The 11,625-nt window shown below is 46.2% G+C and overlaps 1 long non-coding RNA gene across 1 annotated transcript; it reads right to left on the bottom strand.

Moving 5' to 3' along the window:
* Positions 1–1,000: 1,000 nt before the first annotated feature.
* On the bottom strand, positions 1,001–1,686 carry LOC142432744 (uncharacterized). The gene is made up of 3 exons (XR_012780910.1): positions 1,476–1,686; positions 1,349–1,384; positions 1,001–1,246 (listed from the first exon to the last, which is right to left on the bottom strand). It is a non-coding gene; the product is annotated as an uncharacterized LOC142432744 (long non-coding RNA).
* Positions 1,687–11,625: the final 9,939 nt, after the last annotated feature.

Here is an 11,625-nt window from a genome sequence, read left to right as displayed (position 1 = left end):
CGTCCCATGGAACTCAATTCTTTCTGCAGCCAAGGAAGGAGAATCCACCCCTGAGACCATTGGCCTAAGATCATCCCTCTTTAATCCTGAAGTGTAATTGCCTCCTGACTGCCTTTCTTACCAAACTGTAGTTTAGCTTAGCTAAGTAATATAACTGCCTTGACCCTGTGTTCCTTCGAAGAATCCGTGAAGTATGATCCAGTTCACAAGAGCCACTGGAAATGTTAGATGGGGGTTGTAGAAGAGAGAGGAGCCATGCTAATGTTGGCGATGTCATTTGGGAAAACCTAGAATGAGTACATCACTCAGAGAATAGCAAGACTCTCCTGGAATGCTACTTATATTCATTAATGGACTGGTGTGTGCTCAGTCCTATATAGTTGTGCCATATATATAGTAAATTATTCTAAACACTAATAGCAAACTAATGCATTGAAGCATGATGAGAGAAGATGCTATAAAGATTGAGACCCACTGAGAAAAGGTCATGCGAAATGGAGGCAGTGGTTGGTAGTTAAGTCATGGAATGCCTTGGATCACCACCTCTAGAAGCCGTGGGAAGGACTCGGAAAAGCTTCCTCTCCAGAGGCTTCAGAAAGGAGTAGCCTGGCTGATGCTTCCATTCTGGAACTCTAGACCCCAGGTCCTTGAGTAAATTCATTCCTGTGATGGTGAGGCACCCAGTTTCCGGGATAACATGCCAGTAGCCATGAGAAACACATTCAACGAAGGACGAAGCATAGAGAGAGAAGAGGTTCTGAAAGCAAGCACTAGATGGCCTGGAGAATTGGGAGCAGATCAGGGTTAAAGAAAAAGAGCAGAGCTACTCAGAGGCAAAGAGAAGAGTTGGTTGCTAGGATTCCTGGAGACACCTCTTTGGATCTAGACACGCTTATCCCTTCTGTGCCTCTCACCTGCTCCCCAAGTTCTATTGCTTCTCAGAAGAGGTCTCCATGTGGCCAAGACTCACCTCTGCCGGTCACCTCCACCAGATCACTAATTTCAACGGTCGTGAGAGTAAAACTTGTATGTTTGCATCTGTAGATGCCCCTCGTGTCCTCTGTCACCTTTCCCAGAGGAAACCTGTGCTCACGGGCATGAAGGTAGACTGGGTCTTGGGCCACTCCATCCTTTAGCAGCTGGAAAGCCTGAGCCTCATTTGGAGATCTGCATATCAGAGTCACATTGTCCCAGGGGTGCTCCAGCGATTCTACCTCAAAGGAGAGTGTTGACTTTTCTTGTGGGACTAGAAGAGACAAGGGTCTTAGTTTCCCGGGTTCAGGAGAGGGAGAGGTTCCCTATCCACAACCCACCACCACCGTCACGTGATTGCCAAAAAGATACTTACTGTATGATAATGCCACTGAGGTCCCTACACACAATCCTGCAAGAGAAAGGGTGGTCACTGAGCCCGTTCCCTCCCATAGGTCCTGAGAATCAGATAGGTGACCCCCACGCACGAGTCATGTCCTTACCCAGCAGCAGCAGGATGGTGTGCAGGGCAGTCCCAGAGTCCTCCCCTCTCCAGTCCCTCAGGCTTCCTGAGCACAGCTTGGTGGGAATCCTGCCCATATTCCTGTGTCCCTCAGCAAAGAAGGAAGAGCGGCTCTGGTTGGGTATGATGCCCACGGTTGAGCTCCTCTGTTGGATTATTTGCACCCCGAATGATCATAAACTTTCCTCTCAGCGGGCAGTGACCCTGGGTGTGGACAGGAAATTCCACCTCCTCTTCACATGACCTCAAGCCTGGGCTCCTCCCTCCCTAACGCTGCCCTTACAGTGGAGCATCCTCCCAATCTCTTGATCACGTGTCAGCTGAGTGTTTCCGTTAGATTTATCTCAGAACATTCTCAGTCCAGGGAATAAGAAATTCAAAGACGCTCCACTCACAATACCAGAAACTGCCATGGTATTCTCCCTCATTTAAAGAAATATTGCAGAAGGGATTAAATTAAGAACCACGAGTAGGAGACAGAGTCCTCAACATCCGGGGGGCGGTCCCATTGATTTGTAAAGGTGCAGAAAAAAGGGAAGCAGGTGATCAGAGTGTGGCAGATGTGACAAAGCAAGCAAGAGACTGAAGAGACATGGAGAGGGGTCGAAAAGTAGAAAGGCAGTTGGCCTCTGGAATCTGGCTGGCAATTACCCCATTCTTCAGCTAGCTACTGGATACTTTTACTCCTGACACCCATCACCTGAGAGTCCAGATGGGCAGGGATGGACATCATTCTGCCTCGAATCAGAGTGTTGGGCTATAGCCTGCTTTTGGAAAGAACAGGTTCTGGGGATTCCTGAGTTAAAGAAAGATCCATCTTAAAACAGAAAAAAAAATCATAAAACAATTTGAGAAATAATTCGTGTACCTTACAACCCAATGGCTTGAAGATATTAAAAGAAGGACTTGGGCAGTCGTCCCCACAGTCAATTTTAGGACAGTTTCTTTAATTTTGTACTCATTGTTATTATCTCCCCATCTCCCCCAACCCAAGCTCATTTCTGGGCCTTTCAAGGCCCCCTCTACTAACTACAGGCCAGAGTGACATGCCCCATGGGAATCCTGGAAAAGCCCATGGGTTGGGTGAGGGCTGTTCCTCCTACCAGGACCCTAAGCTCACAGCTCTGTAGTCTCCAAGGTCACAGCCCTCACGCAGGATCAGCGGGCTATGACTCTGCCATCAGGACATTCTTTCTTTTCTTTAAAAAAAATATTTATCTATTCTTAAATTTAAATCATTTCATTGGGCGCTCGTACATCTCATCACAATCCACCCATCCACCCATTGTGTCAAGCACATTTGTGCCTTCATTGCTGTCATTCTTCTCAAAACATTTGCTCTCCACTTGAGCTCGTTATCAGCTCCTCATTTACTTCCCCACACTCTCTGCTCCTCCCTCCCTCATGAACCCATACTAATTAATAAATTATTATTATTTTACCATATCTTACACTGCCAGACATCTCCCTTCACCCACTTTTCTATTGTCCATCCCCTCATGGAGGAGGTTATGTGTAGATTCTTGTAATCAGTTCCCCCTTTGTACTCCACCTTCCCTCCACTCTCCCAGTATCTCCACTCTCACCACTGGTCCTGAGGGGTTCATCTTTCCTGGATTCCCTGTGTTTCTCTCCAGTCCAGCGGGACTTGGGATCATGATAGTGGGGAAGGCAGGGGGAGGAAAGCATTTAAGAACTAGAGGAAAGTTGTGTGCTTCATCAATGCTACACTGCATCATCTGCTCAAAGGCCATCTTTAGGCAACTAGGCATCCCTTTGCAGAGGGGTCTCAGGGAGGAGACGAGTCATTCTCTCTTTCTTAAAGATTCATGCCTCCTGCCTGCAGACAGTGAGGGACCTGAACATCCTGAAGGTCCACTCAGAAGAGGAGGAAGAGAGCATGTGACCATGGGGTGGGGGAGAATTTGAGAGTCTCTGCAGAACTGACTGCTCCACCATCACACGAATGGACCAAAAAAGGGCAGTGGTTATGAGAGTCGTTGAGGTCAGAATCATGGCTGGAATTCCACCCATTTTCCACGTAGCCTGGTTGTTATGTTTGGGTGGGAGGAAAAATACCACCAGCAAGGGGTGCTATAAGGTGGTAGTGGTGGTGGAAAGATCAGCATGAGGTCTGGACCTGCCTCATGGCTGTAGAAGAATGTATTTCTCTAGCTTGGTCCGGGTTCTAGAAGCCAACTGCATGCCCTGGCTCATAACCAACTCTTCATGGTGCTCCACTGTCTTTTTCTTGCCTCACATCTAAACCTCTACCGCCTTGGAGTTGATCTTGACTCCTGGCAACACAAGAGCATACAGTACAACTGCCCCTCAGGATTTCTGAGACTCCAGCTACAGACAGCCCCATGTTTCTCCCACAGAGAGAAAGCCTGTGGCTGGCTAAGCTGCTCAGTACATAAGCCACGCCTCCTTTTGTTCTTGTGTTCCTCACCTCTCCTGTCTCTGATCTTCTGTTTCTGTCTTTCAGGACCTTTGTTATTCTACTGGGACCTCTGGGAGAATCCAGGATCATATCCTCAACTCAGGAGCCTGCATTGAGCAAGCTTTGCTAAGCCTCTTTTACAGGGGAGGGAAATTCTGGGATTCGGGGTGGACATCTTGGAGGACCTTCTTGTGTGGCCACGGGTCATAGAAAAGGAGTGAAGTACAGTCGGGCTTGTCCAGCGCTGTGCTTCCCCAAGAGCATAGCTGCCCAATACCAGATCACAAGCTGGACTTCACCATGCCATGGGCACTAGTGGGAAACCAATAACAACCCACAGAGAGATGAATTCAGGATGGAGGTGAACTGGTGAGAAGGTGGGCTCACACTAGACTTCCCTCACAATCACTGCCTCCTGAGCCCCAATTTGGTCCCAACGGAACATGCTGCCCTGGGGGGGGGGGGGATTCCCAAACTCTGCCAAGACTCCAGCCATATGATGTTCTTCATTTTCTGCCGAATGATCCCTGAGTATTCCTAGGACCCCCATCACAGTGAAAATGGGAATTGGAAGCTTCTGGAGAGGGGATGATGCTGAGGTTGGTGTGGCCATGACCCTGCTGCTCCTGGGTGAAGGCTATGAACCACAAAAAGGGGGCTGTTTGACTCTCAGGCCCGATGGTAGGAAAGGGCTTATTCAACACCCTGGCTCTGGTAGGGATCTTCCTGGAAACTTCTGTCCATAGTCCCGATGAGTGTGTGCGGGAGCTAACCAGGGCAGATGAATCCTGACCACCTGGACACCCCTCAGAAGCAGAATTTCAAGGCAGGTAAGAGGAGAAGGAAGGGATGGGGCTGACTGAGACCCAAGGACGTAACTCTAGGGGAGGGTGGAACTAAGCCCATATTCTCTCCTCTGCCCTGTTTTTCTGCATCTCTGCACTGTGTCTCTTGGACACTGTGGTAGTTACATCCTCTGGTGTCAATTTGGGACTTGGGAGGATTAAGAGTGGAGGGATGGAGTCTAGTCTGTCAATTGGGTCATAGCCAATAAGACCTCTCTGTGAGGGCACAGACTTTTCTTGAGGATTCTGGGAACTCCTGGATTTCCTCCTTAGGGGCAGGAGACACTATCTCTCTCCCTACTCACTGCCTGAGAGACGCTCTATTGACAAGACCCATGGCACTACACTGAGAGACTCCATGCCCTGGGGACTGGGGATCCATGTGGACAATGCTGCCAGCACTGAGCTGCTTACATCACCACTGGGTCCACAAGACTTCCCACCCACTGGCCTGTGATCTTCCTGAATCCGCCATCATTGCATGTGGTTTTTGAGTCTGAAGAGACTTTATAGATTGGTATCAGACATTTGGGCTAATGTCGGACTTATAGACTTCATCTGGACTGGGCAGGGCTGTTTTCTCAAAGTTCAATTGCTCTTGTATATAAACCTTTTCCTTATACACACATGAGTGTGTCTATGAATGTGTTTCTCTAGTCCACCCGGACTGACACAGACACCTCCTCTCATCCTCCATTCTTTCTTGCTTTTCTTTCTCAACTCCAACTCCTCTTCTTTCTTGACTTCTTTCACAGTTGTATGAGTCTATGAATATCAGAACAGTATACCCCAAACCAAGTGACTCACAAGGACAGAAATTTCTTTCCCCAGTTTTTAGAAGCAATTGCAGAATCAAAAATCCAGGAAGGTTGGATCCTTCTGAAGACTCAGAAGAAGAGCCTGTAACCTGTCCCTTTCTTTCTTCCTGGTCATTGATGTCATTGTTATGTGTCATGGAAGTACTTTCAACCCACAGTGACCTTATGCACAACACAAGGAAACCCTGCATGACACGGAGCCATGTTTGCCATGGTTCCTGTGCTCGAGCCCTCGTGGCAGCCACAGTGTCAATCCATCTCACGGAGAACCTTTCTCTTTCTTTCTGTCCCTCCATAGAACCGGCCATAATCCATGGCGCCCCTTGGCGTGTACCCCCATCCCTGCCATGTCGGCCTCCATCGTTATATGACCTCCTCTCAGGGTGGGTCCAAGGCTTTGTTTGATTTTCCCTCACTGTCTCCCACATAATGAGATGACTTTCCTTTTATTTTGTTAGTTACTGATTTTATTTTGGTAAAAATAGGCGAAGCAGACAGAAAGAGTGCCAAGCAAACATCCCACAATTTCTTCAGGTCTGAACCACGATGTCCGAGCAGGGCACTCATCCTGTTTCGACAGGTGGTTCATCCACCTTTAACCACTCCCTGCCCCGAAGTCCACTAGCGGTATGGATTCCATCAGGTCTGCTCTCATGCTGTTTTTGACCGTTTCATTGGCATATAATTTACATAGCATGCCATTCATAGTCCAGTCATATTGAGAGTTGTGATTTCATCACCCCAGCAAGTCTCAAAACGTTTTCTTTTTCTCCTGCGTTTTCTGGGCTACCCTTTTCTCCCAACCTTCCCCCTGCTTGCCCCCCGGGTTACTTTTAAACCAATTATTGTCTCCGTAGATTTATCTGTCTTGGATTTCATGTAGAGAACATCATAAGGAACCAAATGAAGACATGAACCAAGGTAAAAATCACAACCAATCCAAGAACAACGACAAAACAAATCCGAGAGAAACCTTAATTTCAAGTGAAACCGAAAATATTAAAAACCGAATCAACTTTAATAGTGGTTCAATGGGATAACAGGTTAAAAGGTAGGACGTTTGGGCCTAATTACACCTGCCGTAATCTACCTTACAGTGCTCTCTGTCTCATAGCAGAGCTGTTCACGTCGCTGGTCTCTTGTCAGTGGGGAGTCACCTGAACCTTAATCCACGTGGGAATCCCTGCATGTGGGTTTTCGGCTTCCACTCTCAATCACAGCGTTCTGCAAAACAGGCCTTCAGAATCTAAGCTCTGTGACAGTGCCCTCCTTTGGGTTTTATTCTTTACAATCCTTGGATCACACAGGCTGGCGTGCTTCTTCCACGTCAACTTCAGTGACACCTCACTTAGAGGGCAGCTTTTAAGCAATACCCCAAAGGCAACGAGACCCTTAGAACGTGGCTTGATTTGAGCTTTGAAACTCACGCTGCTCTCTCCCTCTGAGACTCGATCCTCTGACCATGGAAGACAACCAGTTCGACAGGATTCCTCAACCTTTGCCCCGCACACTGACCTTATTTGGAAGCTAGGTCGTTGTAGATATCATTCTATTAAGATGAGGTCAAACTGGAGTAGAGGCTGAATTCCAATCTAAGTAATGTTCTTCTTGAAAGGCCATAGAAAATGTTGCTGTGGAGTCGTCGTTACTGAACATTGGGATCACGGTTCTATGGCAGAATCCAGACTGGCCGTCAGTAAACGCGAAATAGGAGTTAATATCCTCCTGGAATCTGATCTTTCTGGGGCTACAACTCGCCCACCACCATTCTGTGACTCGGACTCACCACGGCCCCTCAGAGGGTTACTGGGCCTGGAAATCTTGACAGAAGCAGAGAGCCTCATTCTCCTTCTGTGGCCAGCTGGGGGATTCAACCACCAAACGTGCTGATCACAGTCGAACCCACAACTGAAAGCTCATGAGGGCGCTTGTTTGGGAGCTGAGGAGACTCCAAAAATTTTTAAACCGCAATTTTAAGTCTTCATCCCATGCCCAAACTCTCTCTTGAGGACTTTCATTAAATAAACCCTAAACAAGCAGTAATTTAGGCTAACTAGTTAAGACTGTCTACCTTGAGCATTGTATTCTTTCAATGAATTATCTAAATATGATCAAGTTGACAATAATGAGTTGAAATTTTAGATGAGAAACTTAGAGAGCAGATTGCTGAAGTCAATGTTGGATGAATAATTGGGAAACAGGAGTTTGCCACCAGGAGTATATCATCATTATTATGGGATTGCACATGTAGAAGTCATGGAATGGGTTTCTATTTTGCTGGGTTAATTTTCACTAAAAATGGATCGATGGATAAAATATCGTGGAAAACCTGTTTTAACAGGAAGGCGAGAGTGACAGAAGGTCAAATGAAATCTTGGGCGCTCTTTGACGCCCAGGAGGAGTGGGTGTATAATGATCATAACTGACATAAGGTGTCATAGGGATTGCAGAGGTTCAGAGTAAAGGCGGAAGGAGGCAGGGAGCACTGGAACCAAGAGTGATTGCCCAACTCGGTTTAAAGGCAATTGAGCCAAACGATGATGGCAGCATATGTACCAATGTGCTTGACACAATGGATGGATGGATGGATTGTGATAAGAGGTGTAAGAACCCCCAATAAAATTATTTTAAAAAATTTAGTTATAAGGAACTGATTACATAAATTATTATACATTCTACCAACAGAAAAATAAACAGATATAAGAAGAAAAGAAGATTCCATACAGCAATGTGGAGTCATCTCCCTATATGCTTATAAGCAAAAAAATTTAAAAGTACAGTGAAATTTGTATATAATCTAATGTGCAAGTAAGGAAGAGTACAAATGTTTTCTGATATTTTCTTAAAGAAATATGTTTTCATCTATTTTCTTAAGCTAAGAAGTTAAAAAATTAGTTAAGCATATGAAGAAGAAAGGCACGATCTGAATAGAAATTGCTGTGTTGATGTTGGTGACATATTCAAATTAAACAAAAGATTTGAAACTCTAAAAACAAACAAAAGGCAATTTAACCATGGGGAGCGGGGGGAGGGGACGATTCTAAGATAAAGGTGGTGGTGATTGTACAACTGCCCTTGATATCATTGAATGATTGAACTATTCAATCGTATGAAATATACATTATGTGCCAATAAAACTGTTGAGTGGAAGAAAGACAAAAAGATGTGAGAGAAGGTCTTGGACCAGTTTCTTCTGCCAAGTCTTCAGAAAGAGCTACCTTTCTGATGCTTTGGTTCTGGAAAGTCTAGGCTCTAAGACATGGAGGAGGTCAATCTGGTATTGCAAGAGCCTCCGCTTCTGTTATAATGTTCCAGGAGCCATCAGAAACTCATACAGTTACGAAAGAAGTGAAACAAACAAAGCAGAAAGAGGAAACACAGAAAGAATGAAGGCTTGGAGGAAACTCAGAGACAAAGTGGAAGGAACACAGCAAAACAGAGCTGAGGGGAGCAGGTGGGGTTGACTGTACCTTTTCTTCAGGCCTATTGTTGAGCTTCAGACTCCTCACCCATTCCTCTGGCCCTTACCTGCCTTTGTTGTGAAACAGACTATCCATGTGTTCCAGACTCACCTGACCTGCTCCATGAAACCAGACGCCTGAACAAGGATATGGAGTGACACCAGTAGATGTCCATGGTGCCCTCTGTCACCATGCCCAGAGGAGACCAGTGCTCAAAGGCAGGGAAGCTGGAAATGTTGAGGCACCTGTATGGCATATCAGATCACAAAGGACAGGACCAGGAATATTGGAATAGTGTTGACTTTTTTCTAATTATAGACTAGGACCAGAAGAAACATCAGGTTAGGGAGAGAAAGACGGGTTGGTGTGGGGACTTGGCGAGAGAGAGATTCAGTATGTATGTATGTATACGTATATATCCTCTCCACTCACCTCATTAACATCATCCCCTGGGATATCCAGAGCTATCCTTGTGGCTGCAAGCAAAGGTGTCTAGAGAAAATCCCACAGGAGACAGGGTATTGAGTGAGCCTTTTCCCTACGATGAGGCCCTAAGACAGTGACCCTTTAATACAGTTCTTAATGCCGTGACCCTTTAATACAGTTCCTCATGTTGTGGTGAACCCCCCAACCATAAAATTATTTTCATTGCTACTTAATCACTGTCATTTTGCTCCTGTTATGAATCAGGCGATCCCTGTGAAAGGGTCATTCAACCCGCAAAGGGTCGCGGCCCCCAGGTTGAGAACTGCTGCCCTAAGAGTCCAGCTCTGCCACTCTCCAGGTGCACAGCCCTCAAGCAAGAGCGGGAGGACTTTCACCATGGCTGCCCCAGAATCCTCCCCTCTCCAGAAGCTCCCGTTTCCTGGGTTCAGTATGATGGGTATCTGGGTAATGTTCATGGATCCCTCTGTAGAACATGAAGAGTGTGTTTCTCTGGTTCAAAGCACAACGAACCCCCCAATCCTGGCACAACATGACCCTGCAATGATGGTGTAGTGTTAGTGAAAGTGTCTAGCTGCTAAAGGAGGGGGTGTCCCTAAGCCAAATTCTAGAGGCCACCTGTATTTCTAGTTCCCATCCTCACAGCTCCACAGCCTCTTGTTTGCATTCTTATCACATTCTCCTATACTCCCAACACCCGATTCTCTCTTTTCAGGTCCCTTGTGATTCCATTGGACCCCCTTGGAAAAGGAGGATCATCTCTCAAACTCAAGATCCCTGTATTAATCCCTTTGCAAAGTCCCTTTCTAACTAGGAGCTAACATGGAAAACCCGACGCATTTGAACTAGGGTGTTGGGGAAGATTGTTGAAAGTACCATGGACTGTCAAAAGAACCAAGATAAAAATCATAACTGATGCAGGGGGTGAGGGGATTTGAGAAGCAAACAATGAATATGGAAAGGGGAGGAACAACTGGAACCGATTATGATGATGTATATACAACTCATTTTAGAAGCAAGTTAAGCATAGAAGTGTATGGTATATGAAAACTACTAAAAAAGGAAAGAAGAAAAAAAATCAACAACAAAAATAAAGAAAGAAAGAATGGTCACCATGGGTGAAAGGGAAAGAGTTGTTGCTTCGGGACATTGAGTCTATGTCAACGGTGGTGGAATAATTTGGAAAAGAATATGAAGCAATGGCTGTGCAGCACAAGGAGCATAATCGATGGCACTGAGCTACACAAGTGGAAGTTGTGGAATTGAAGCAAGTTTTGTTGTGTGTATTTTCCCCAGAATCAGGAAACAAACATAATTACATGAATAACCATGAGTCCAGGGAAGAAGGAAATGTTCTAGACTTGAATATGGTGATGATTGTACAGCTCTTCTTGCTAGGAATGAATAATTTCATCATGCAGCAGGTGGATGAAGTGCGAATAAAACTGTTTTTGCAATGATCTGAAATGTAAACCTCCACCTACTTCACAAGGTTTTTATTGGAAAAGACGATAAAAAGAACTGACGTATCTGGAGGAAGTAAAGCCAGACTGCCGCGAGAGGGCAGGACTGCAGGGCTTCATCTCTTTTACTCGGGACATGTTATCAGGAGAGACTGGCCCCTCGAGAATGACATCATGCTCGTGAAAACAGAGGGGCAGCGGTGAGATGGATTGACACAATGACTGCAACAAGAGGCTCAATCATCAGAGCCGACGAGGATGGGACCTACCAGGTAGTGTGTCCTTCTGTTGCACAGGGGGTCCCTGTGATTTGCAACCAATTCAATGACGCCTAACAACAAAACAAATCACATAGGGACCGGTTCTGGGACTGGGAGGTGCACATCTTTGGGGGCATTACTGTTATTCCCCTGACCGCAGAAGTAAGAAGATAAATCTAACAGAGCTAGTCAACTGACAGGAAGTCAGCACCTAACACAAGAGATCAGGGAGGAAGCTTCAGTGTAAGGGGAACTTCAGAGAGGGTGGAGTCCAGGCTTGAAGGCATTGGAAGAGTAGGTGGTTCACATGACCCACCCTCAAGGTCACAGCCCTGGGTCTTGGAGGACAAGCACTTCAGAGCATCTTAACCTCTGCCTTCATCCCAGCAGAGCCAC

This window comes from Tenrec ecaudatus, chromosome 18, assembly GCF_050624435.1.
Source record: "Tenrec ecaudatus isolate mTenEca1 chromosome 18, mTenEca1.hap1, whole genome shotgun sequence".
NCBI classification, from domain to species: domain Eukaryota; kingdom Metazoa; phylum Chordata; class Mammalia; order Afrosoricida; family Tenrecidae; genus Tenrec; species Tenrec ecaudatus.
This window is presented reverse-complemented; position numbering and strand designations above follow the sequence as displayed.